At 38.5% G+C, this 23,691-nt stretch overlaps 1 protein-coding gene across 2 annotated transcripts in view; it reads right to left on the bottom strand.

Annotated features, from left to right (window-relative positions):
- Positions 1–16,781, bottom strand: part of TENM1 (teneurin transmembrane protein 1) — a 1,301,460-nt gene extending 1,284,679 nt beyond the window's left edge. For both annotated transcript variants that reach the window (XM_033111932.1, XM_033111941.1), the window contains exon 1: positions 16,250–16,781. The gene's annotated coding sequence lies outside the window, so the exon portion shown is untranslated. The remainder of the gene's footprint in view (positions 1–16,249) is intronic.
- Between the last annotated feature and the right edge of the window lie 6,910 nt (positions 16,782–23,691).

The raw sequence follows: 23,691 nt of genomic DNA, 5'->3' as shown, positions 1-23,691 counted from the left end.
AGTCCAAAGCAGTCCTTATATGAGGGAAAAGAAGAGACATGTGGAGTGGGGCTGGGAGTGGGAGTGAGTGTGGGGGTTGTGAATATAAAACTTCACTTCATAATTCACAAGGGATAAAGGGGTCAGTTTCTTAAAAGGTCTGCTTGAAATTTCAAACAATTATGTTAACTATGCTGCTAATAGAGAATTTCTTAATTATAGATGAGCTTACCTAGAGGACCGTGGAATTCTCACCCACAAAGACTCTCTCAGCTTAACACTATTCGTTTTTCACTCAATATCCCACTCATTTTGAAATGAAATGTCCACAATTTCAAGAAGTTTTCACCAATTTAAACAATTTATAGTAATTGCAATTTCTTATATTAAGGTAGTCCTTTAGAGTTTACAGAAAACTTTCACATACACATTTCATTTAATCCTCAAAAACAACCCTGTTATAAGATTAGGAAAATGAGGCCCAGAGAGGTTAAATGGCCCACACAAAGTCATATACATGGTTAGTGGCAGAGCCAGGACTAGAATCCATGTACACTCACTTTAGGTTCAGTCATCTTCTAATGTCCCACATGATTTTCTTTATTCAACAGTTACAAAATTGACTATATGTCTCCTATGTCACCCTTGGAACTGAGCAACAGGGCTCGAACTATGCCCTATAATTATTCAACTTGAGAGATACACTTCTCTCTCTGATTTGTATAGTGCCACATATACTGTACACTATATGTATGTGTATATATTATATACATAGTTTTAAGTATATATTTGCGTGCTATGTGTGTACATATATTTTATATATTTTATTGACATAGAAATACATTAACAATATATTATTAAATGAACAAAGCACATTATAAAGTAATTATAGTGTGTCTTGTTTAGAAAAAGATATATATGTAGTAAAATATGTATGATTTTCTTTCTGTGTATTTGTATTTTCTAATTTTTCTATTATGAACAAATATTACCTATATATAAAAAAATTAAATATTTTAAATTCTTCAAAAACCCATTTTAGAAAAGGCAGTGTGGTAAGTTATAGGAAAAGGAAAACTTTTACATTCCAATATTTTATGATTGGCACTTAATTAACCTTATGGCTCCAATTTATCAATCAAGTAATCCCAAAACCGATTATGTGTATATATATACATATATATGTATATACGTGTGTGTGTATATATATATATATATATATATATATATATATATGCATATACATATGCAAAATCTCAGTAATAAGAGCAAACAATTAAAGTTTTTATACAGGAAATCAAGAGAGACGATAATACCTAAATTTTTAAAAACTATAGGTTGGGCGACCGGTTGGTTCAGTGGTTAGAGTGCAGTGCTCATAAAACAAAGGTCGCCGGTTAGATTTCCCACATGGACCAGTGAGAAGCAACGGCTTGAGCTTGGAGCTGGGCCACTGGTGGGCAGCCTGTTTGCTTAGTGGTTAGAGAGAGATGCTCATAACACCAAGGTCGCCAGTTCGAGTCCCACATGGGACAGTAAGCTGCGCCCTCCACAAGCAGATTGAACACAACAACTTGACTTGGAGCTGAGCTGCGACCCCCACAACTAGATTGAAAAACAATGACTTGACATCCTGGAAAAACATACTGTTCCCTAATATTCCCCAATAAAAGTAAAAAAACAAAACAAAACAAAAAAAAAACTGTAGCTAATAACATCATTGTCACCTTTGACAAAGATTCCCCAGGAGATCTTGTAATGATAATGGAGTATTATATTATTACTAATGATCTCCATATCCAATACATTGTATATAAATCATTCATAGTAGACTGAAGTGGTACTCTTGATTAATTGCAATGTAATTGCCCAATGTGCGTTTTTCATCACTGTTAATGTTGCTCACAAAAGACATAGTTCTGCTCAAGTGTTCATGTGGTTGTGGTTCTATAATAGTGCTAACTTAGAATCTCTCAACGGAAAACATTTCAGAAAGTACTTAGGTCTAGACTACAAAAAATATTTCCAGCTCTTCTGCCACATATAGTAGAGTGAGTCTGTAGAAATTGGTTTCATACCCATCAGACTGATTCTGCAAGAAGACTAGCAAAAAATGCTTTAAAAAATAAACTGCCCTTGGTAAGATACACAGAGAACTGGGAAGCAAGAGGGCTTTAAAATGATATAGCTATTTCCTGCTCACTTCTCAACTGCATTCAGGCTGAAACTGTTAGGAGTATATCTCCCCACTTATGACTAGAGAATGCCAGTTCATACATTGATCTATATAAGATCTCCCAGGTTAGTTGCCATTACTTACCAGTTCCCAACATATATCACTTCCCTCACCTTTTACCTCTTTATTCAACTAAAGCATTAATTTCCAAAAGAGAAACTGCTGACTGTCTTAATACTGCATGTGGGCTAACTATCCTTTAAGAAAAGAAAAGTTAGAATGTTTGACAGGACCATCATCGAACGCAACCAAATAATGCATTCTAGAGGCAAAAACAGCAAAAGCCACAAATTTTAGAAATGCATCTCACAGAATTGACTATTGGTTTTGGAGATAGGTTAGAGCCTGCAAGCAGAATTCTAAATCCAAATCTGAACAGCTCATTAAGAGATCATCTAACCCAAACTTTCATTAGTGTCACTGCCTCTTGTTTGGTCCTAGAGAATAATTATCTACATTCTCAACTTCCTAAAGTGAAACTATCATCTGAGACTGGCTATGGAGATGAAATGCATAATTGGAGGTGAGCAGAAGGGTCTAAAAGTCTGGCTCAAAAAATAGATACATATATGTGAATATGCATATACATGTGTATGGATAGATATTTTTCTCAGATGGATTTAAAGAGTATAATTCCTATTTGTTTATAAAATGGGACTTTTTTACATGTTTTTCAGTAATTACTCAATTACATATTAATTATAACACCTATTGTAACACTATTTCTATTTTCAAGGACTTTGGGCTGCATATAGGTCACACTTAATTTTACTAATGAGTATATCTTTACATACTGCTGCACATGCTTTGAAACCACTAAAATTATTTTTCTAATAGGACGTTTACTCAAAGACGTTGTAAAAAAATATCTGTGTTAATAACAGAGACAGTTTCCCCATTACAGTGATCAGTGCTCTCAGATAATTAATGCTGCAACACTCTATATTGCCACATTTTTCCTCAGGGCCTAAAGAACTTCTATGTTCACATTATTGGCTGCAGCCTTGTTTTTTCCTGACAATACGGGCATTTCTAATGATGAGACCTGCCAAAACTTGTCAATGCTATTTTTCTTCTTTTCCATTAGAAGTGACTAAGGCTGAACAGCCAAGTAATCTATAGTCTAACTTCACTTAATTGTTTTTACTACATGACCTGTAGAAATATAGTGAGTAATCACTTCTGTTCTAAATGAAGCAAATTGCTAGTGCTTTCCACGGCATTATGAAGACTTAATTTACCTAATATCCCTTGAACATTCTGTTCAAATCCTGACAGAATAAACTCAGCCCTCCTAGGTTCTCCTATGAGTGATGACTAGATTGGATCAGTGGATCTCAATTATTTTCCCAGTCTGTAGACCTCATCAAAACAAACTAGTCAGAGAACCAGTTGGCCCGTTACAACCAGTATATTCCTCTCCTTCCAGCACCATCTCTCAAGGACAATATGTTTATCCTCCCTGTTATTTTATTACATAAACCTCACTTCTAAGGTAGGTATATTTATTTTCGATTTTTTGTTTCTTCTTTGTTTTACAAATACATTTTATCTGTGATGAAATAGTTATACAGGCTTATTACAGAAAATCTGGAAAACACAAAAGGTATAAGAAAAAAAATCACCTATTACCCATCCCACCCCACCCCTGTGATTATCATTTTTAGCACTTTAATGCATCATTTTACAGTTTGTTTTTCTTTCTTACATATTAGAAATATATAATTTTATACCCTGCTTTGTCACTTGATAGTATAACATGAACATTTTCATTTTATCATACAATATTTGTAAACATCATATTTAATGGCCATGAAATGTTACGTTGTCTAGATGTACCATAAATCACTTAGCAATTCCCTTATCGAACATTTAGGTTCCTTCATTTTTTCCTCTATTACAAATAATGCTTGGTAGAAATCTTTGCAAATAAAGCTATTTCTGCACTTCACATTATTTCTTTAGGATGAATTCCCAGAAGTAGAATTACTAGGTCAAATGGTATGAGCATTTTTAAGGCTTTTGCTGCAAACTGCCAAATCTATACCAACTAACATTTCATCATATCCTTATTATTCATTCATTTATTCAACCAACACTTATTAAACACCTATTACATACGTACCAGGCATTGGATATGGATGTAGTAATGAACAAAACAGATACAAAGTCCATACTCTCTTGGAGGTAATATGCTAGTAGATTTGATAAATTATAAATAAACAAAAAAATGTGATACCAAGTAATAATGAATACTACAAGGAAAAATAGAAGTGGATAAAGGCATAGAAAATGAAGAATCACAATAGGCCTCATTATAGACGATGATGGCTGTCGCATCCAGCGCAACACAGGCAGTGAGAGAACAAGAAGGGGTGGCGAAGTGTTAAGAAAGAAACAGAAATCAAGAAAGTTATGAAACGGGGGCCAAGGGTCTCCCAGCCTCAAAGGACTGAGAGCCCCGAATTGGGCCGCCTCCTGGCTTTTATTGATATACACACAAGGAAGTAGTATTGTTTTCTCCACGGTCTGTGAGTCTCATACATCATACCAGAAAACTGATTCAAATCAATCACCCGTGCCTGCAAACAGCCAGAATAGAAAGTCCCATGATGTCTTAACAATTATGGTATGTGCCTCCCCAGGGACAAATCCTTTATGCTAAAACTTATTGTTAAGAGTGGAAGGAGAACTGATGTTATTACATCATTGACTCACTTCCCAAGCAGGTTGTGGGAAGGAATATAGCCACATAGGCAGAAGCTCTCCTTAGCAGGGGGAAGGTGGGGGGCTGTGCCCACCTCTATCAACACCGTGAGTTCTTCTGGTGGTCCCCACATGGTTCCTCCTGGCTTGGGTTGTTCCTCCCATGAGGAATCTTACCCGTCATTGGCTGACCAACCATGTTTTGGGGGCCAAACAGAGAGATATAAAGTGTAAGCACAAAGGTGAAGCAAAGTCCCTGAAAGGAACAGTCTCACAGACTCTTCTTTCTTTAGGGATAGGCACGAGGGGACAGACAACTAGACTGCTGTGTGACAACAGATGGCCAGGGAAGGCTTCTATGATGAAGGAATATCTGATCAAAGATCTAAATGAAGTGAGAAAGTAAGCCTATAGAAATCTTGGAGAAAATTCATTTCAGTTAGAGGAAATAGCAAGTGCAAAGGCCCTGAGAGACAAAAATGCATGGCATGTTTAAGGAACAAAATGGAAGGCAGTGTGGCTAGAATCTTAAGAGCCAGGTTTGGTAGGGAGAATGGTAAGACATAAGGCCCAACAAATAAGAACCAAATCATAGAGGTCCATAGGCCATTACAAAGATTTTTTTATTATTATTTTTTAAATTTTATTTTAAGTGTGATAAGAAGCCAGCTATTAGAAGGCAGAGGGTGAGAAAATCACAAGATCTTATTTATGTTTTAAAAGTATCACCCTGATTGCTGTTTAGAAAACTATATGGGGGAAAAATGTCCATAAGGGCATCAATAGGAGGCTATTAGAGTAGTCTAGGTGACAGATGATGGTGGTTTGGTCTATGGTATTAATGACGAATGAGGAAATAATGATTCGGCCAGAGGATATGCTTTGAAAGTAGAGTCAACAACATTTGTTAATTGACTAGAAGTCAGGAATGAAAAAAGAGGAATCAAGAAAGACTCTAAGGTTTGGGACTTGAGCAATTGCACTGAGCATTATCTTACAAAACAAATAAAACACCTTGCATTTATTGTTTCTAATTTGCATTGATTTTGATTATTAAAAACCGAGCTTTTTTTCCTACATTTATTGGTCATTTTTATTTCCTCTTATGAGGCATTTATATATTTTTTTCCTCCCTTAGCATCTATTTCATTATTTTCTGGTTTGCCTCCTATCTGTCTGACCTTACTCTGACTTGCTCTCTTTTGAAGGCTCCTCTTATTCCACCAACCTCTTAAGTTCAGTGATTCTCAATATTTCATCTTTGCTTCTCTTACTCTGTATATACTCCCTAGGTGAACTCACCTTTCTATTCCTATGATTTCAACTACTCTATTGACTAATAGCACACAAATCTTTACCTCCAGTACTGATGTGTAAATTTGTAATTTCTATCTGTCACAAATCCTCTCCATCTGGATGTCTACATGGTGTCTCACATTAAATATATCTAAATCTGGCCTCATTATCCTGACCAAAGCAGACTGTTTCTTCCATGTTCCTTATATTGCTAACGGCATTATTTAATCCCAAGCCAAAAGCCTCAGTCACTCCTCCCTCTCTCTCACCCACTAAATGTAATCAATTTCCAAGCCCCATTGATGTTAACTTATAAGTGGCTCTCAAATGTTTCCCTTCCTCTCCATCTTTACTGTCACTGCCTTGGTTCATACCCTCATAATTGCTCATAATTGCAACACAGCCTCTCAATGTCTCACTGCTACTATGCTTAACCCCCTTCAATCCACTCTTCATACCAATACAATCTTTTTAAAACACAAAGTTGGTGACTTACACCCACCCTCCACTTTAAAGCCCCTCATCTAATTCAATAGACTTTGCTACAAAATTGTACCCTGTATGATTTTGAATAAAGGTCAGAAAAACTACCATTCTCCAGTATAACTCTCCATGCAGGAAAAACCTAACACATTCATTCAATTAACAAATATGTTCTAAGCACCTTCTGTGTGTCAGGCACATAGAAGGATATAAAATAAGACATTATCCCTGACCTCAGTTTCCCAGACCTGGAGAGGAAATAAAATGACACACTATTCTTCAGGTGGTATTCTCCATTGTTAATTTAGCCTTGTGAACTTTCACAACCCTTTTGCCATGTGCAATATAGTTCTCCATATTCTCTGACTAAAAAATTCCTAGCTGTTCTTTAAAAGCCAGTTCAAATGACATATGTTTTATAAAACTATATCTACCTTTAAGCTTCCAGAGCATTCTAATTATTCCTTAAACAGCATCTGTTACATGATAAGAATATGCTTATATGTCTGTCTCCTCCAATAGAGCATAAGTTTTTTTTAATGTCTTTGTATCACTTGGTAAACAGAGGCATCTAAAAAGTTTTGGTGAATGAATGAATAAACAGGTAAAGGTTTTTATTCATGAAGACTGTTTTGATGCATATGATGCGTAACCAAAACTGTGTGACACTGAACTCTTTAGTAAAAGAAGAGGTCAGTCCATGAGACCTGGGGTCTTTGTGGAAAACACTTAAGACTTCAAGACCCATTGTCCCAGAGCTCCGTGTAAACATTGATTCTTCAGCCTTTTAAACAATGAAGCAGGCCAAGGATTTTGCTAAATGTCTGGGACTAATGTTCTCTCACTACATCTATTGCTGTTTTACACATTTTCTTAAACATGTTTTATTCCATGGTTTACAGAAATCTGCTGTTAAAATTTTCTCTATTTCATGTTAAATTACCCTTAAAATATTTTCCTTGTACTGAATTCTAATTGTTTATGTTAAAATTACCTCACTTTCACAAGTTGTCTAATTTTTCTTCAAGGCAATATCTCAAATAAGGGAAAAGAACAAAACAATGAAAAAATGTAGCACTCTTGTATTAACACTTCATGGATTCACAACCAAAAATAAATGGTGTCACACCTAAATGTTGACATTTTATCAGACTAAACACAAAAGATAAATCACAAATGTGCTAATTATGTATGAATATGTGCACAGACTAAATCTGTAATAAAGAATACCAATCCAGGAAACAGGTGTGTTATTTTAACTCCAACCCAAGATAACTGAAAGAATGTATGAGCCAAAAACAATATCAATAATATTTCACATTATATTTTTTCTAGGATATACATAAAGAATCGATCAGATTTAGAAAAAGAATGAAAAGATTAATCAATCCCAATACTTGAGTTAATGGAATGGCCCAGAGCTTCCTTTCTCATAGACCTATATACTTCGTCAACTCTTGGAAATAGTAAGAAAGAAAGAGAGAGAAGGAGGGAGGGAGGGAAGAAGGGAGAGAGGGAGAGAGAGAGGGGGGGGAGAGAGAGAGAGAGAGAGAGAGAGAGAGAGAGAGAGAGAGAGAGGAAAAGGAAGAAAGAAAGGGAAGAAAGAAAGGAGGGAGGGAAGAAGGGAGAGGGAGGAAAGAAGAAATTAGAGTGATTTTATTGGTATTTCAAAGTACAAGAGTCTTCTCAAATCTAAGCAATAGGTATCGATTAGCCAATCAACTGCACAGCCTTCTCCCTTAGAGGTCACTAGATCTCATTAGTGAAATTAATACTATCTTTCCAAAAGGAGTTTCTTATTTGATTTGCATAGCAATTCTGTCAATGCTTCCCTACATTGCTTAAAGTGCTAAACATATAATGAGTCACAATCACAAAAATATATTCATTTCAGGCATAGAGTAAGCAAATAGGTGATGTACTTGTGTGTTTCTATAAATGATGCTTGTGAAAACCAGGTCAAAAATGTCACATACTTTTTAATAAATATTCTTCACAAAAAATTCCATCCCCACACATGAACACAAACATTCTTGGTCTAGTTAATAGAGCGGATCACACATCAATATCACTCAAATGCTTGCAATTAAGCAGAGAAGCTTTAAAAAAAAGAAAATCATTAATCCTAAAGGGTGGTAATGCTCAGAGTATAAATTCAAAATGTTGATCAGAAACATTTTGTTGATAGGAACTGGGTTAGCTAGGAACATTTCGGGTCTAGAAGGTTTCCAGTCACTTTGTGGTTGTAGTGTATTTATACACCTCTATATTTAAACACAGGTGGCAATTAGCAAGATTGAGACACCTTCAATAAGGCATCATCATAGGTGCAACGGATGTGTAACATAAGATGAGTTTATTATCAATAACTTTCTTAAATTAATCATTTCTTAGGATATTTAATTTTAAATGTACCTGAAAAAACCTGGATTATTGATTTAGGCCATCTACAGTATCTTTTTTCTAATTTCCCTGAACAACTGAAAAATTTTCTTAAAATGTCTACATACAGATGGGACACAGGGATTGCACTATTTAATAAACCAATTGTCTGTCTAATCTGGCACCTTCTCTTTGACAGTTGTCTAAACCAGACAGAGACATTAGACGTAATATAAACACTTAAAATCCACCAATTACGCAAAATCATGCAACAAGGAAATTTTCCCTGACCTTAGCCAGTGATCAAATTTTTCTCTGAAGTATGGAAATTGATAGTAATGCACTTTTATTTTGGCTGTTTTTAAAGCCCTCGTTTATACAGGCAGCTAAAAACACTAAACTGTGATTCCAAATATTACAATGAAAATGGATATCTTACATACGCACACACACATCTGCATCAGCATTCTGAATATCTGCAATACCTTTCATTTAAATAGGAAAACAATTGAAAAGTAAATATATAGTAATTTCAAAAAGGAGACTGAGGCTGTAAATCCAGAAAAACATTTGGATGAACAGTCAAAATTTGTCTATCAGATATTTGGAACCATTCAGATGATTCACTGATTTTTTTTCATTGCACACCCAAATGTCAAGCATCCACTGAAAGGTTAGAGGAAACCCATATGATACAGAGGATAAGACACAGATAGATACTAGGACATCTACATGTCCAGCAATGATAATTGACTGAATTTATACATGCATCTGAGTATACTCAGATACTCTGGTATCACACAGATATAGCTCTAGTAATAAAAATAAACCAATTAACATAATATATGCAATTTAATACCCAACAACTGGATACTAATATCATCAATATTCCCTAAAATGTAAAAATTTAAAATATTTTTCCTAAACTTTTAAATCACTACTTCATTTTTCTTTAATAATTGTCTCTGGGATATTTAGATTTTGAAAATCCAGTCACATTCAAACAGAAAAAATACCTGGTGACATATAATATAGATATAGATTTAGATCTCTATTCTTTTTTTCATTACCAAAATCCTTCTTGGGAATCACTTTCTTAGCCATAATATAGAAATTTGTTTCCAACTAGAGATTCACAGAAAAAATATTAGTTGATCAGAACCCATAGCTGATAATATTACAAAAGGTTTAACATGGATTGCAACTCTGCTTATATCAGACTTTATAATTCTAAAATTCAATTTAGTAAGTTTTAATCAGCCACAAAAATGTTATAACAGAATATGAGAAACATTAAAAGGCAATTTCCTCATTGTTGACTACTTATCAACTGACAACTTAGTCAATTAAAATTAAAACAATCAGTATGCTTTATGGTGGCAGGTAATGAGTGTGTTACATATTTCAAAAAAATGTATTCAAACCCATTTGGTCTCTGCAATAAAAAATTTTGGGTATATATATAGTTTAATAAAATTGTTTTCATATTTGAAATGGAAAAATAATCAATCCCACCGGACAATTCAAACATTATTTATATTTAACTTTACTGTGATCACTATGCTCCTTCTAAGTCTACAAAATCATAATTTGAAAGAACATATATTTCAATGCCAATAGCTATTATGAAACTATTTTCCAGCTGTGAAAACCCTCATAGAATAAAAATGCTCTGTCACATACACAAATACCAATAGAAATACACAAATCGAATCTCTGTCTCTGCAAGATTTTGTTTTAAATGCTTTAGTAGGGACAAAGAGGGTTGCAGTAACTTTCTCAGGAAAATGACAGAGACGTCACGGATTTTTGCTCTGCTTAATCATTTATTGCTTGCAAATTCAATTCCCCAGCCTTTTACAGTTACTTTCAAGGACCAACAGGCTGGCATGAAATTAAATTAACAAGCAGGTTCCCATCCTGAGTTAGTGATTCCCAGCTGTCTGTCCCGTCTAGTTTCTATTGCAGTAGAAGAATCGGTGGAAAACAAGGTGCAGAAAATTGTAGAAGCACACATCAAAATCTTTAGGTTGATTTCTTCAAACTGATGAATCAAACCAGGGACAGAGGGGGGAGATAGAATTGAAGTTAAAATTTTTAATTTATGGGCTTATTGAAAAGCAGTGTGTTTTTTTTTTTTCTTTTTAATTTATTGGGGTGACAATTGTTAGTAAAATTACATAGATTTCAGGTGTGCAATTCTGTATCACATCATCCATAAATCACACTGTGTGTTCACCACCCAGAGTCAGCTCCCCTTCCATCACCATAACATTTGATCCCCCTCACCCTCATCCCCCACCCCCCAACCCCCTTACCCTCTGGTAACCACCAAATTACGTTCCCCAGATTAATTTTCAAACCCGTGGCCATCCTGTGGTCACCAACTGCCCTCCAATCCCCTCACCCTCCCCCCCACCCGCCACCCCTCCCGCCCATCTAGCAACCGAATGAACTAATCAGAAACAGTTTTGGAGACAAAGAGGAAAAACTGAGTGTTTTTGTTTTTGTAATTGCTGAGGGATGCAAGCAACATCCCTTATACATATCATAGAAGTCCGGAGATTCAGGATGACATTTAGTTTATTAGGTATTTTATAGTAACCCAAGAGTGTTTAAAGTACTCTGTATATATTTTAAAGTGTTTTATTTTTTTATTTTTTATATAGATATTAAAATTCATCACACTCTTAAATGACTCCAAAACATCCGGAGACTAACTAAAAAATTCTCTCAACCAACCAGCTGTTTGTTTGCCTTAACTTACGCTCTGGTAACCACCAAATTACGTTCCCCAGATTAATTTTCAAACCCCGTGGCCATCCTGTGGTCACCGATTTCTACTCAGACATTAAAGTAGGGTGAGGTATTTCAGAATCATGACATCACATTGAAAACATCATCCAAGAGGCAGTGGTTAGTTGGCATATATGCATGTTTCACCATATGCTATTGTTTACCTAAAGTGGAGACTTGGACAGGAAGTAAAATTCAGAATTTTTTTTAAGTTGTAAATTATCCAAGATTATACTTCCAGGTCTAGAAATGAATCCTGAAGTTACATAAGAACTTAACAGGCTTTATTTATCAGACTCTAAATTATTATTTTAAAAATATTAGGGATCCAACATCAACTGTAAAAACATTTACTATCTCCAATTAAAACCAGTTTGCTTTGATTATAGAAATGTTAGCAGTGTAGTCGATATAAATATTGTTATACAATAATTTTCAGTTTATCCATCATTTTCCAGTTTCCTCAGTCTTATTTTTCATGGTTCCAAATGTAAGCAATTTCGTTGGTCTTGCTAAATTGTACCACAGTACATCTAGCAAACTACAAAACTCTATACATTACATAAATTGCTATAACAGAGTACTACGTACTGAAGAAACACCTATGGTAGGACCATCAGCGTTGTTAGGAATAATCAAAAGCTGTGTGAAACCTTTCATAGCATTCATCTGCTCAAACTAAGCACATTTCTAGCTGGTTCTATTTCATACTTTTTCTCAGTTCTAAAAAAAAAAAAAGGAAAGAAAGAAAATCAATGAAAAACAGAAAGGAGTAGAAATAGTGTATTAAGCCAGGTTTCAGATTGTTTTGCCTTTTAAGGGAAGGGAAAATAATAGTAATCTCTGTTCAAAATAGTGATTTAATCTCTACTAGAGATTCTGATTTAATACTCAGAATCTGCAGATGATTTAAAGCAGTTATTGTATATGGGAATAGTTCTGAAATTTGATTCCTTTTAATTTTTTCTAATCAGTAGCTACAGTTCCAGCTATCGATATATAATGTTGATCAGAATTGCTAAATCCTATCCCGTACAATATTCTTCATCATTTAATCTGCCTGTAATAATTCAATTCAAACCTTTTTTTTCCAAATGCTAAATGATGGGAAGCTTCTTCTTTTTCAAGTATGCACAGATTACTACTTTTGAGGATAAATGAACAGGAATTTAATGAAACATATAATTTTAATAAAATTATCATACACGTTTTATATGGCATTCATGTGAGATTGCTTCTAAGTAAGTGTGTGTTTGTGTATGTGAGAGAGAGGGAGAGAGAGAGAACAAATATGTGAGTACTATAAGAAAATTTGTTTTCATTTAAAAAAAATTAATCACTGAGTCAAGTATTCGAAGTACTGGTCTTCTTTTGACCTTAGGTAAGTAACGGGTAAGGAAACAGATAAACAAATAAATAGGGTAAGGAAACAGATAAACAAATAAATAAAGCACTTCTTTGGGAAACCTCAGGGAATTTATTAACCATAGTCTATACAAAGTACTTGATAAATATGTTTGAAACTGAAAATGATGCCTTTCAGAAAAAGCAAGCTTCAAGCAAAAATCACATGGATTCTAATTGCTATCTCTAACATGGAATGGAAAAACATATGCTAATCAATATTGAACCTTCTTACGACTTCCATGTTTGTAAGGCTATCATGGAAAATAAACTTTCACACTAAGCTTTCTGGTTTCGGAGGCAATATATCAAAATAATATTTTGCAGTTTGACAATTTAAAGTAATATTGTACAGAATAAACTTGAATGTTTGATTGTTTTGCTTCTGCACAATCTTTGTATTAAAGGCATCAGAAAGGTACAACGACTATAGAGGAAACTATGATCATGTCAGTGTTATTTACACATATGATAGCTGAATTGAAACACCGAGGCCTTTAGGGTATTCAGACTTTCAATTAGGCCTTTGAACAAGATGGTAGTTACATATAATCAGATTTTATTTTTTAACGTACTTACATGTTTGAATATTTGGAATCTCAATCAGCCTTACAGCACAATGATTCTACAAAGCGTTCATTTATTCAGCCCCACTGTATAGTTTGCCAAAAGACATGACTGTTTCTAATTCATAATTGGGACCTAGGAACAATGGTAAGTAATTCATGTATTCAAAAAATATTCGTTTTCTACTATGTGTCTGGCATTGTTCTAGGGACAAGACTCTATTAGTTTTATTGTGCAAATGCTAACATTTCTTCTTAGAGTTGTTTTCCAGAAACACCTGTTTTTCAGAAACATGCCAGGGGACAATCCAAAAACTTTTAAATAACATTTAGAGGATGGATTCATTTTAGAAATTACATGAACCCCTTTTCAAATGCATCTTGTGACTTTCTTTTGTTATCATTAAAAGGTTCTAATATTATTTTGGCGTACTTGAAAGCTTTTAACAACCTTTAAAAAAAAACTTTGCAATAGTAAATTACTTAACACATCACAAAAAAAGGCTTGTGAACTTGGACAAAAATGGCAAAACTGGGGTTCTGTTTTTCCAGTTATTTATTTTAAGGGTCATACTATGCCTTATGAAAATTCATTTTCCCCATATTGCAGATATGAAGAGCAAGGGGTGGGGGTGAGCAAGCAAGCAAATGCTGGGTAATCATGGAGCAGAATGCAAATCTGTGGATCTCCTTCTAATAAAAAAGTATTTCCTTCTTGACTGTACTCTTTCTTGGCAGCACTGGTCACCATGCCCCAAATCGAAAGTCTTTGCACTAAGAAGATGGACCAGGATATTTCAGCCGAAAGATAATAAAGCAGACATTTGCAGTGTCTTCCCTAAACAGGTTAAGAGTAAGGATTGATTCTCACAGTATAGTGTATCTGGTTTGTTAATTATAATCACAGAATCATCTAAAATTCAAGGAAGCTGTCTATGACCCTTACTTATCTCAAACGCGATCAATTAAATGCTAATCTACCAGTACCTATTAGAGTCCACTGGGGTGTTTCGTTTCCTTTTGGTTTCTAAAACCAAATGGCTACTAATTTCCGTTTTATAGCACCAGAAACTTCTTCTTGTATTTTTTCGGGTCACCTCAAATACACCTCCGGATTAACATCCCAGCGGAAAAAAACGGAAAGTTCAGGTAGTCTCCTGACCAATTGCTTCATATTGGAGATGTAATTTTTCTCCCCATATTAGCATATCTCCAGTATCAGTGATGCAGATCTGCTAAACCAGAAGCTGCCAACAGGAAGCATGAGTTGCAAACCAGACCCTGTTCCCACCCCTACTCTCCCGGTGGCGAAATGGAAGTCGAGACCGCATCTACTAGTGGAATGAGATCGTCTTATCTCCGCAATTGTAAACAACCGGCTGCACTAGGTTTGCTGAAATGTTTAAAAACACTCCTGACTGCAAACACATCCACTCACCAAGTCGCGCTAACAGTCTTCCCTTCTCCACCTCTAGGAAAAGCATCCTAAAACTGAATTGGCAATCCACTGGTTGTGGCATGGAAAAATGAGGTTACATTTCCCTAGGCATGCCGCGAGGTACCTGGCACTCCGCAGATGTGTTGGCCTCTGCTAGATTCCCAGGACCACGTCTCAGGACGAAATGAGAAAACACGCAACCCCGCGCAGCTGAGCGCGTGGTTAGAGCCAACACCGACGGTTCCCAGAGCACCGACTGCTGCGTAATGACCGTCTCTTTTGACAAAGATTGGGTTACAGGGAGGACGCTGCGGGTGGGGCCCCAGATGGCGTAGGTTAGAAAGAGGTCCTTAAGTTACCCCCCCCCCCCGAACTGGGGCTCTCCGAGTGAGGTTCAAAGAGAAATTCAGAAGCAAACAGGTATTAGCCCCTAGGCATCTTCTCTCCTAGAGATAGCAGGAGCGGAACCCAAGTGGCCGAGCCCAGGGCGGACACTCCAAGTGGGAGGGATGCCGGAGGAGAGGCGCCTGCTACTGTCTGCTCGGACCAAGCCTCCCCCATCCCCAGCGTCCAGGTCCACTTGTTAGAGCGCCCGGGCCCTACTCGAGAGGCCAGGCGAGGGCCCCCCTTTCATAACCGGAGGTGGTCATTGGCAAAAGTGTCGCCTGAGAAGCCCAGCGAACCTTCGAAGGGCAGCGTCCCCAGGGCCCATTTGAACTGCGAACGAGACTGACCTCCCATCTCCCCTGGGTAGTACAGAGCCCTGAGCCTGACGAAGACCGAGAGAAGGAGCGGAGGTTCTGCCACCTAAGGCAGGACTCCCAGAGACGACACAGCCCACTGCTCAGAGCCAAGAGCCGCCATCCGCCTTCTGCAGCCCCGGGGCAAAGTTCGCCCGGAGTCCTTGGGGTGGGGACTGCGAGCCAGAGGGAAGGAGGTGGGGGCCGGGAGAAACGCACCTACCTAGTCCAGGAGCAAGTTTCGATGTCGTCCCCCGGTGCAATCCCACGCCCCTAACCAAGTGCTCAGCCCCGCCGGTCGCGGCCGGTTCCAGGGACTTCGGGCATCTCAGGTGGTTTCTGCCGGAAGCGACTGTTAATCCACATTACTGTTGGAGCTGCAGTTCGGGCCCCCGCATCGCTCCTCTGGCTCGCGGAGGCGGTGCTCTCAGTCGGCGGGGGCAGGGACCCAACCTGGCTACCACCGCACAAGTGGACGCCCGCTGCCAGGAGGGTGCTTGCGCCCGGGTCGTATTTATGTGCGACAGTGTGTATAAGCGTATGTGTCCAAGAAAGAGAGAGTGTGCGTCTGTATGCGAGCAGAAGGGGTGAGCTCAGTCCCTGGGGCACTCGGAGGTGAACTCCGGGCAAATCCCGAGCCCTCCACGCTCCGGGATGCGGGTCGTCTGCACCGCTGATGGCTGTGCTGATGCTGCCGTGGCCGCCGCCGCCGCGCTCTAAGCCTGGTTGCGGTGGTGCAAAAAATGTTTCTCCGCTACTCGAGACCAAAAAACCTACGCTGTCTACTGAGCATGCCCGGTTTGACAGATCCACAGCCTAGGGTGTTTTTTTTTTTTCTTTTTTTTCCCCTTTTCCCCAAGACTCTAGGTTTTAGCCGCAGCTGAGATGGGGGGAGGGAGGAGGAGCAGGAGGAGGAGGGCTGAGGGAGCAGGTAGCCAGCCGAGAAAGGGTGGTTGAGATGGGGAAGATCTGGATGTGAGAGTGAAAGAAGGAAGGAGAAAGCTGGGAATGGGAGCAGAGGAAGGAATATGGATCAACAAAATTTAGATTTAGTACCACAATGAGTTCCTGGCCAGGGGACTGTCGTGACCAGCTTTTATTATTATTTTCCCGAGGAGTAGGTGGGGTGGAGGGTTCGTAGGAGTGTTTGTCATCCCCAAGATGAACCTGGGATTCAAAGGATTCCTTTGAATAGTGTTCAATAGTCATGATATACACAAATGTGCGTGCACACACCACACACACACAAAGGAGCGCGATCACTGTTACGATGTGTAAAGCCTCAGAACTGACTTAAAAAGAATGCCAAGTCTTTTACCAGTATAACTTTGGCAAAAGAAAGAAAAAGGCGAGGAAGAGAAATTGTTGGGGTTCCTCCTTTTCCGCTCTCCCCAGCCTTTCAGAAAAGCCAAGTTCGTGACTGCGGTGCATAAGTGACCCGCAAGCTCTCGCGTGGATCTGTGTGAGAGCACCGCCGACTGTCTACCGCTGACAGTGCGATCCCAGAGAGCCAAGGCCGGCCACACGCAGCCTCCTGGAGGCACGTCAGGTCAGCAGTGACAATGTCTCCAGGAGGGGAGGCCAGCGCTCTAGCTCCTGCCCTGCCAAGCCGCCCAGGTCCCTGGGCTCCTCAACCGGCTCCGCCCCTCACCCAGCTGGGCCCGAGGGCACGTACTCGCCCGAACACCCAGCGCCGCTCCAAGCCTTGGATCCCTCCCTTCCACCCTCTTCAGCTTCCTCGAAAAAGCGGAAAAGCGGAATCTGCATGCTCATGAACTCTCCTCGGGAGCCTTAGGAGTCCTAGTGGGCATGGTGAGGGCTTGGGCGCCAGGCCATAGAGGAACTCTCCAGCTGCCCACATCTGCACGCCTGGGCCAGATGTGAGACTGAAGCTTGAGGCGTAGGCCCCGGATTAGAGTTTGGCTCCCCTTCCAGGAAGGGCGGCGGCGACGCCCACAGTCGCCTTCTCCTTTCTGGCTTCCCAGCGATAGCCAGACCGTGGGAGATACCAAGTGCCGAGCCAGGGGAGATGCACCAACTGGAGAAATCCCTGTTTCAGATCCTCGCAGACCTCCTTTACCCCAGCGCCACCTCGGCGGTAGGCAGGTAGGGGGCGCGCAGAGCAACAAAGAGCCCCGCGAGTGTTCACAGTCCTGCTAACCTAGTCTAGGTAAAGGAAAGACAGCGCAGTGTCGAACCTTCTTTGAGAGGAACGTTTACTGACTGTTTTCTTGAGTGAATAAGGCAGGACGTGTGTGTATGTGGCCACGCACGTTTGAAATTTTTCTCTCAAGAGCAGGGACAGGAAAGCAAGAAGCTATAGTCAAGATGAGAGCCCGCTAGGGGTTGCAATAAGGCACTTTTGGAGCCTTGGCTGGCGCAAATTACCGGGAAGAGTTGCTCATGGCGCAGTGGGCACGCACCAAATCTTGCGGCTGTATTCCATCCTGGCTGGTGGCAGCTGCGTGAGGATGGCTTCCGGACTGGATGGTCTCAACGCTGTAGTGCTGGGGAACCGGATTCGGTTTCCGAAAGAAAGGTAGTATAGTGTGACGCCAGGGGGAGATCTCGGAACCATGTGTTCCCCATTTTTATGGCTTTTGATACAGGTATTTGCAAAGAGGGAACACTGTATGCACAGCACCACACCAAGGGGAGGAAATATACCGAGCTGAGCACTCTCAGGGGGAGAATCGGGGAATCGAGCATGTTTATTCCCATTGTCGCCTTTCCAAAACCTCCTTCAGCTTCCTGCAGGAATCCTTTGAATCCCTGCCGCTCACCATCACCCCACCCCCACCCCACTGCTCTGGCAACAAAGAAACAAAAGACGAAAACCCGACTCGGCGGGGGGATAGCAACTGCTTCCAGAAGGATCGCTGAGCTATTGAAAAAGCAATGGGGTAGGAATGGCTATAAAATCTGTCTTGCCACCAATATGTAAACGCACCTTCTTAAAACCCATTACCATTATCTGAAACAAAACAAAAACGCATGTATATTTTTCTTTTGTTTTGGATAAATAAAAGAAAGATTCCTCTTTAAAAACTACCCGAACCCTGAACTGTAGAGGGAAAAGACTTTCAGGATACCTCCTCAATTTCCACCTAAGAGTTCTGGGAGGAGGAAAAAAACATCTGGCCAGTCACTTCTCCAGTGACTCGAAACACTGAAATCTAAGGAAATTCTGTAACCAACGATTCAGGAAACAGTTCCTCATTAATGAAAAGGGAATTCTGGCAGGATCGGATGTGGAGAAACCATAGCAGCCATGGAAATGGAATATAGGATTTAGAACCATGATCATCTCACTCTCACATTTGCTGTCTCTTTGTTACTCTTTTTGAAGACAGAGGGAAGAAGGGACAGTTGATGCCTAGGGATTTCATCAAAGGAAACTGAGCTCGTTTCCGGGCAATTCAGCAGCCGGTTTATCTTTTTTTTTTTTTTTTTTAAACCTCTCCTCTACTGCCTTCTCTGTATTTTCCTCGCCCCTCTTACACAGCTCCCTGGAGCACTTAATTCATTTGGTTTGCACCTGTCTCCCTTTAGCTCTTTCAAAAACATTGTTCCCTTTCTAATTCCAAAGTACAGGGGGCTCTGTCACTTTTCTCCTTTTCTGAAGAACTGATTTACAGCTTCTGGACGTCCACAGCCTGATTCTGTATGTGGGTTTCCTAAAGTATTTATTCAGCTTTAGAGATTTCCCTAGACACATTTAACCAACAGGAAATTGCAGAATTTTCAAGTCGTTTTCTTCATGGAACAAAGATTTCTATTTCAAATGTGGCTATCAGGAAGAAGGTACACCAAAGTGCTAATTTCAAAATAACCAATGTAAAGGAAAATATAGCCAATTATAATGGAGCATGCAATCTGTATAGGACAGCTACCCAGTTGCCTTGATTATATTATTTAAATCATTTGCTAGGAATTTTAAAAGAGATAGGCATTTTTGTTAACAAAGGCCACACACATGAGAACATACACCCTTGTATATTTATCCCCAGAATTAACGTATAAACCAAAAACAACAAAAGAACAAGACAAACAAATGAGAAACAAGAACTCATAGACACAGACAATAGTTTAGTGGTTACCAGAGGTTAAGGGGGGTGGGGGTGGAAGATGAGGGTAAGGGGGATCAAATATATGGTGATGGAAGGAGAACTGACTCCGGGTGGTGAACACACAATGGGATTTATAGATGATGTAATACAGAATTGTACACCTGAAATCTATGTACTTTTACTAACAATTGTCACCCCAATAAATTAAAAAAATAAATAAATAAAATAAATTTTAAAAAATCAACAAATGATCATGGAACATCTACTGTGTTCCAGAAACTATGCCACCACTGGGAATACGTAAATAAATTGAGACTTAAAGAAGCTGAGATGTTCAAAGATTTGTGAACATTTCAATAATCAAACAAGCATATACTGAGTAGCCATTACCAGGTACCTAGAACAATTCAGTCCTAGGAAACAATACTTAGATGTTTTGGCCTTGGCATTTTTAAACATTTGTTTAATCCATAGGTTGCAGCCTCTGCAAAGAATGCATAATGGAAAATATCACTTATTTCAATCTTGTTTCTAAGTACTCATAAGTAAAAATATAAGTACAATAATATTAGAAGACTAAAGTCAATAACAATCTCATGAAGAAAATCAATGTGAACCATCTGAAATTAAGTAGTTTTGTTCGGTTGCTTGTTTAATGGCAAGATGTTTTCAAAGGCACACTTTCAAAACGTACTTCTTGTGGTGAACCATTCTTTCCTACTGCAACTGATAACAATGTCATCCAGCAATGAATGGTGCTGGCACCTTACCTTTTGGCTAAAATGACTGGAAGCTGGAAAGGTAGCTTAATGATTTTCTACCCAAACAGTTTCCATAAACCGCTGTAAAATTGCAGTCACCAGTTTGCTGCCAGAGAGTGCCCATTTCTGGCCAGCTATGGTCCCCTTTGGGTGCAGGCAGCCACATTGGAGAAAGCTCACTTGAACCTGGATGTGAACAGTGGGTGGTCAGGATTCTGGATTCATCTGTTCAGAATAGAGTCAGACATGTTATTTTTCATACACCCAAGTAAGGCTCAGGAAAACAAGTGGCAGGCCAATTAAAGTCTTCTCTTTACCTATTCCTATTTGGATTCCAAATGGATCTTGTGGATATACTTTTCTGGCTAGAATTTCAAGAAGCAAAATACTTTTTTGTTTTTTGTAACTTTGGGCTTTAGCAAGTCACTTTGCATTTTACATAGCAATCCCTGCTCATAGAAGTGTACATTGGGTCACAATATCCCTCATTGGAAAGGCTCCATCAATGTTGCTGCACCTTAGCCTCAAAACAAAATGTATCTCTAATACAGATTAATCATAACCTTCAGAAGCCAAAGCTTCTCAATTGGGTGCAGTGACAATTCATTTGTATTATTGCTATATGGGTTCAAATAATTGCCTAAATTTAAAATTATAGACAGCTAAAAGAATGGCACTTTGGTCTTCATATGAAATTCACTTATATTTGATATGCATACACATAAAAATATAGTAATAACAATAATTTGTACCATCATAAAGATAACATAGTGTCTTCCATTGCAGATCTGAAATCTGGCTTTATGCTAGTGTTTGTCTTTTTATTGGAAATAATTTTAAAAATATTACTTTTTGGCACTTTCTAACTATCACAGTTGAAAAGGGAAAATATTGATTTCAAAATGTATAAAGATTTCTGTTTGAGAGGTGAAATTACACTCCAGAAAAAGAATTTGAAAATAAAAAGTATAGAACGATTAGGATTGTTGTATTGGAATTTAAATGCACTTACAATTCTCTCTGACTTTGTGACCTCATCATCATAACTTTTTAAATGAATTATTGTCATGATTGACTTACAGGTAACTATTAATTTGTATTGAAATAACTAAAGCATTTAGTGCTTCTAAAACACGTGCTTAATAATCACCATATGCAGATTTTTATAGGCATATTAACAATTGCTATTAAATGCTAACAATTATTAGGATAAGCTCCCCATATATATCTCCATTCTTTCATTCATATTTTTTCTGAAACAAAGATTTATAGAAAACCTACTATGTGCCTACTCAAGGGAAAGTACTGGGAAGAGAGTGGTAAAGAAAACATACCTCTGGGTTGTGAACACACAATGTGAATTATAGATGATGTAATACAGAACTGCATACCTGAAATCTACATAACTTTACTAACAATTGTCACCTCAATAAACTTTAATTAAAAAAGAAAAAGAAAAAATACCTGCTCCTGCCTTTGTGGGATTACAGTCCACTGGCAGGAGACTGACATAACCAATGCCACAATGAGATATATAAATGGATGAGTGCTCTGAAGAAAATTAAAACAGTATTGGCAAGAGAAAAACAGAAAAGACTTGATTTATATTGGGGTTGTAGTGGTTAGGTAGATTCCTTAAAGTAGTGGCTACTAATCTGAGGCCTGGATAAAGAGTAGTACTTAGTAGTCCAGGCACCTAGAAAAGAAGCTATATCATTTACATAAGAAATATCTTGGCAATGTCAAGTGCATCTGGAGTGTAGTAAGCATAAGTTGTGTATCTGGGGTGGTGGTGGTGGTGGTGGCGGTGGTGACAGAAGGCAAGAGAGGCAGAAAGGAGCAAACTCATACAAGGATTTAGGGGCCTTGATAAGGATTTTGTATTTTGCCCTGAGGACAATGGGAAGGTGTGATATGATCTGATTTACAGTTCAATGGATCTTTCCCTGTTTCAATCAAATCCTTGTATTGGCCAACTCTCAAATAATAACCTTTTTCTAGCTTTCTTTTTCCTGACCTTTCTATGATCCAGAGACTCCTGGGGTGCCTTAGAAATTTGGGGGGTGTCTGTGTAGTCAAAATTGTGTTCATAATAATACTAAGATATTATTTACCTTTCACTCACATTTTCTTACAAATGTACATCAATTCATTAAGTATAAAAGCAGATACGAAAATGTAGCTATGTTCTATTAAGCCAGGCATAAAAGATAACACTACAACTCTTCTCAATTTTTCGTTTGGGAAATTATAGTACTTTTTCATGAAAATCATATGTTAAAATGTAATGAGATTATCACTGCTTTTTTAAGTATATCAATACATAAATATTTAATTTCTGTCTGTTTTAACTTCTGATAAATACCAATATAGATAACCCATGAAGACAACAGCACTTTAGGGTCTTCAAAACTTTTTAAAAAGTGGGGAGGTCCAAGACAGCAGATTAGGTAAACACTATGCCTACTGCTTCCCAGGAACACATTAAAACTACAACTAAATTATAGAACAATCATCCTCAAGAATCATCTGAAGACTAGATGAACAGAGCCAATATAACTAAGGATATAAGGAAGAGGCCACATCAAGATTAATAGGAAGGGATAAGACGTAAAAAGGGGTGACCCCAAACCCACAGGTAATGGTTGAGCACTGGGAAGGACACCTCAGTGATGGAGGTACCCCTGAAGAGAAAAAGGTCTCAGTCCCACACCAGGATCCCCAGCCCAGGGGTCCTGTGCTGGAAAGAGGAGTTCCTACAGCATCTGGCAGTGAAAATCAGTGAGGACTCTGTCTGCCCTTCCCTGTGGGTGGAAGGCATCTGGAAACCCAGA

Source organism: Rhinolophus ferrumequinum, chromosome X (assembly GCF_004115265.2).
Source record: "Rhinolophus ferrumequinum isolate MPI-CBG mRhiFer1 chromosome X, mRhiFer1_v1.p, whole genome shotgun sequence".
NCBI lineage: Eukaryota > Metazoa > Chordata > Mammalia > Chiroptera > Rhinolophidae > Rhinolophus > Rhinolophus ferrumequinum.
This window is presented reverse-complemented; position numbering and strand designations above follow the sequence as displayed.